At 35.1% G+C, this 5,348-nt stretch overlaps 1 pseudogene; it reads right to left on the bottom strand.

Moving 5' to 3' along the window:
• Positions 1 to 342: 342 nt before the first annotated feature.
• LOC136322596 (ribosome biogenesis protein BRX1 homolog pseudogene) lies at positions 343 to 1,833 on the bottom strand (annotated as a pseudogene).
• Between the last annotated feature and the right edge of the window lie 3,515 nt (positions 1,834 to 5,348).

Below are 5,348 nucleotides of genomic sequence, written 5' to 3' on the forward strand. Positions count from 1 at the left end.
CCTTGACTAGGCAAGCCCAACTTGAACTTGTATATTGATACTTTTATATTCTAGCATGTGATTTATTCTGGAGACTATTCCATGATTGCTTGAAAGAATATATATTCTACGGTGGTTGTATGCTGTATTTTATTTTATTTATGTATTTATTTATTTATTTGAGTTTGGATATTTATTTAAAAAAACAGATACCAATGAAATTAGTGGTATGAATTTTTACTTTCTTTTAAATGCCACACTAGTTAGATTTAAGGTAGCCCTGGATAATAAAAGTACTTACACATTAAATAGAAAATAAATATAAAATAGCAAAATAAATATAAAAATTAATTGTCCCTTGATTTATTTTGCATTCCCATTGGTCACTTTCTGTATAATTATTCTTCACCACTTGCAAATACTTTTCTTCCCTGCTTACAAAATGACTTTGGTTCTGATTTTACCCGTGGTATTTCTATTGGTATTCCCTCAGCTGGTGTAACGGAAATATCAGTAGTGGGATCACATGAAAGAATACTCTGGTTCTGTCTCAGTTTCTGCACCTCTTTAATTTGTTGTCTCCCTTTGTATTTTGTAGCTGTGATTGATCTTATGACATGACAATGTATGTTTGGTCACTGGTAGTGAGGATTTTATTTATTTCATTTTTAAATTTTTGTTTATTGCTTTCAGGGGAGTAGAAGAGACATATAAGATAGATAGATTATAGATAGATGATAGATAGATAGATGCAGAGAAAGAGAGAGAGAGAGAGAGAGAGAGAGAGGAACACAGAGCTGTTCATGTATGTGCCCTGACCCAGGATCTAACCAACAACCTCTGCGCTTTGGGTGGATGCTCTAATCTCCTGAGAAACTATCAAACTAAGGCAGGATTAACTTCCCTGGAAAATCTTTATGAAATTTGAGACAAAACAAGGTTCTATTTCTAAAACAGCAGCATCTTTTAAGATCTGAAAGTATCCAGAACAGTGAAAGTAAACACGTAGTCCACACATGGTTGATTTTTGGGAGGTTACCATGGTGCATTAAAGATCTGAATTAAAAGTTATTTTAACAAAGCACAATGTGGTAATTCATCAAAAGCAGAGTCAAACGATAAAATGGGCTGAGAACCTTTCAAACTGTTTCCAGTCATCTTTCGTTCAGCTAGGCTATGAACATTTTGAACTAAGAATTTTATGTAGGTGGTTTATGAGGTGAATTTGTTCTTTTGGTTTTTTTTTAAGATTATATTTATTCATTTTTAGGGAGAAGAGAGAGAGAAAGAGAATGGAGGAGGAGCAGGAAGCATCAACTCCCATATGTGCCTTGACCAGACAAGTCCAGAGTTTCAAACCAGCGACCTCAGCATTCCAGGTCAATGCTTTATCCACTGCACCACCACAGCACAGGCCCATGGGTTGAATTTGAAAGCCACATATAGAGATCTTACTTCTTCTTAGCTTTGAATTAGATACATTTATTTACTGCAGATTTTCATTGATCAAATATCATTAATCACAAGTAACATCTTTATGATTCATTTAGTTTCTGTGTTAGAATGAGGCATCAACTTTCTTGTCTTGCATCAAATATCTTGCTCTGAAATTTATTCCTCTGGAAGCAAAGATAACAATCTGTTCCTTATTTTTCCACTTGCCCTTGGACATTGAGACTCCGATATGGCCTTGGTCTTCTTCCTCCGCCTCCTAGCCTTGTCGAGCTGCTTAGCTGGTGGCCTGCATGTTTTTGTTCCTTTTGAGACTTTTCCCTGGAATGCCAAGCCTCTATACCATTCCTCTTGGTGACCACCTTTGCACCTACCTGCCTTCCGGTGGTGTATTTTATACATGCCAGTTAGGTCAAGTTTTTGGTAACATGATTCTCATTTTTTTGCTGATTGTATTTCTAGTTATTTTGTCAATTATTGAGAATAGAGAATTGAAATCAACTATTACTGTTGAACTGTTTCTCCTTTCAATTCAACACTTTTATTTTTTTGTATTTTTTTTGGTTTTTTGTTTGTTTGTTTTTGTTTTTTATAGAGACAGGGAGAGAGTCAGAGACAGGGATAGACAGGGACAGACAGATAGGAACAGAGAGAGATGAAAAGCATCAATCATTTGTTTTTTGTTGTGACATCTTAGTTGTTCATTGATTGCTTTCTCATATGTGCCTTGAGCGTGGGGCTACAGCAGACTGAGTAACCCCCTGCTTGAGCCAGCGACCTTGGGTCCAAGTTGGTGAGCTTTGCTCAAACTAGATGAGCCCCTGCTCAAGCTGGTGACCTTGGGGTCTTGAACCTACGTCCTCTGCATTCCAGTCTGATGCTCCATCCACTGCGCCACCACCTGGTCAGGCCAATTTCTATTTTATGTAGTTTGGGACTCTGTTGGATGTGTATACTTTTATGATTATTATATTTTTCTAATGAACTGATCATTTAATCATTAAGAAATACCATTTTTTTCTTTACGTATCATGTTTTATGTATTGTATCTAGATTATGCATATATATTATGTCTATTTTGACTGATAAGAACAAAACCCCTATGTACCCTTTGTTTGATATATCTGTTCTACATTTTTACAGCAACAATAAAATAATAATATTTTATTTCAATGTATATTTTTATGTACATAGCACTTAGCAAGTTAATAAAAAATAAGGGTGAACAAACATTTACAACAATCAAATTACAAGAGTATTAAAATAAACAAATTTATCAGCCAAAGTAAAACATCTGGTCACCTTTGCTTAGAAACCATTATTCAAAATAAATGCCTTTCTATTTATAATGTGCATATTTAAGCTGCAAGTCTATTTGCTGTCAAAAGATTTCCTCTTTCAATCTAGTAGATGTCTTTTATAGACAGTATGTAGTTCATCTTACTTTTAAATCCACTCTGATAATCTCTGCCTTTTGATGGGTTGTTTAGATATTTTACATATAGGATTGGTATTAATATGGTTAGATTTGCATTCACCATTTTGCTCTTTGTTTTCTATTTTATCTCTTTTTTGTTTATTTTCCTTTATTTATATGACATAATTATTGTAGTTTACCTTTTAAATTTCTGAGTTCATATTTTTTACAGTATGTTTTAACTACTTTTTGGTATTTCCTCTAGGGATAAAAATATGCATCTTAAGTTATCTTCACTGTGCATACACCCAAACTTAGCCAAAAATATGTTACTCCAACTAAGATAGCATCCTCTGGCTATTAGTCATTTATGTTCCCTGATCATTTGCCTTCAAAATTGATACTTCCCACAATAATACCATTTGGTGTTGGTATCATTTCCTGATCCGGACTGTGTGATGGTATCAGTGAAGTTTGCCTGTCTTTACTTGCCTGCTCCATCCTGGAAGACTGGGAGTAGAAGAGAATGGAGAATAGTCCCACCAAGAATGTCACAGACTACCACTTTTCCTATCTGACATTCAGCAGTTTTCAAAAATTAAGTGTCTTTTGTCTGTCCATGTGGTGGCACAGTGGATAGAGCATCAGCCTGAGATGCTGAGGACTCAGGTTGGAAATCTCAAGGTTGCCAGCTTAAGTGCGGGCTCATCAGGTTTGAGCGTAGGGTTGCCAGCTTGCACATGGGATCATAGGCATGACCTCATGGTCTCTGACTTGAGCCCAAAGGTCACTGCCTTGAAGCCCAAGGTTGCTAGTTTAGCCCAATGTCACTGAATAAGCTGGAGCCCCCCACCCCAGTCAAGGCACATATGAGAAAGAAGTCCATGTACAACTAAAGTGCTGCAATGAAGAATTGATGCTTCTCATCTCTCTCCCTTCCTGTTTAATTGTACTTGTCTGTCCTTGTCTCTCTCCTTCTCTCTCTCTCACTAAAAAAAAGAAAAAAAAGAATGTGTTTCTCATATTATGTATAAGACTTTGGTTGATACCCAGAATGCTGAAATGGTTATTCTTATAAATTTTGCCTAACTATATGGTTGTTTTTGTGGAAAGGATTTGCTAACCTCCTTGAACAGACACAGTGGAAAATTTCTCACCAGCACTTTTGAATTGTAACTTATAAGATGTTGAATAATTTAGAATGACTGAGGTAAAGTTTTGTACTGTGCTAAAGGTTATGAAACAGATATGGCTTTTCCAAGGGCAAAATATATCAGATTGTTCAATGAGAGTGACACACATTTTGTTTACAGCAGCTTGGAAATGAAATATGTCTAACTTCAGATGAATCAGGTTTTGTAAAGATTCCAAAATACAATGACCTAAATTTCTACATCTACCTCAGTTATGGACCATTGCTACGTCAGTACCAATGTCTAGAAATGTGCAATATCATTTAATTTGGACATGTATCTGGATGTTAGTTCTGACACTGGCTTACTTTATGAATGACCAATAAAATGTTGGATATTTCCTGAAAAAACCACCACTTCATTTCTCCAAAACCCACTAAGGCTCAAGTAATCATTAGTTTGTTCTCAGCAGGGTAGTCACAAAGCAAATTAAGGAAGAGAAGTACAGTTTGAACCTGAGTAGATATCAGTCTATTTATGTAACTTGTTCTTTTTTATATTATCACTATACCCACAGAAAGAGAATAAATGTATTGACAGAGACATCATGTTCAGTATAGTCCAGAAAGAGAAGATGAATATTTTCTGGGTAGACAGATTTAATTTCTGTGTTTATCTACTAATTTTTATTAATTTCATAAGCATTGCATTAAGTAAGTTTTAAAGGTCTGAAAAAGAATAGAAAATCACAGCCTTCACTGGCTTTTAAAAATAAAGGATCATGTAAGCTTGTTATTGTAATTATTTTGTGAACAAAGCTGTAGTATAGATCTGAGCCTTACTAGACAATAACAAAAAGGATGACCAATTAACCTGGGTCAGCGGCAGATGGTCAACAAGGACTCACAAAATCATATATCGTGATAGGGTTTGCTGTGCTCATATGAGACAAGGTATGTAAGTTTTTTCACACAACCATGTCATAGACAGCATGACCATTGTTGACAGCATCCACAATGTGTATAACTATGCATATTGTATATTTAATACTTAATATTTTTATATAAGTTTATTTTTGACTCAGAACTTGCAGTTTCTTGCATGATGGCATCCAGTCCTTTTTTTTATTTGCTTCCAATTTCCAATTTGGAAGTAAATAAAGTAACAAAAATGTTATAAACCAAACTTTTAGCTTTTGAGGAAATGTTTTGTTTCATTCCTTGAGGAGTAGCCATTGATTTAAGATACACAACTGTTTTTGCCCTCAGTTCCCTTAATCTTTCAATGCTAGCTATCCACATTTCATGTTGGTAAAGAAAATACTTCTTCTCCCAACCTGATTCTTTAGTTCAGCCTCTAATATTTTC

The sequence above is a fragment of the Saccopteryx bilineata genome, chromosome 2 (genome assembly GCF_036850765.1).
Source record: "Saccopteryx bilineata isolate mSacBil1 chromosome 2, mSacBil1_pri_phased_curated, whole genome shotgun sequence".
In the NCBI taxonomy this organism is placed as follows: domain Eukaryota; kingdom Metazoa; phylum Chordata; class Mammalia; order Chiroptera; family Emballonuridae; genus Saccopteryx; species Saccopteryx bilineata.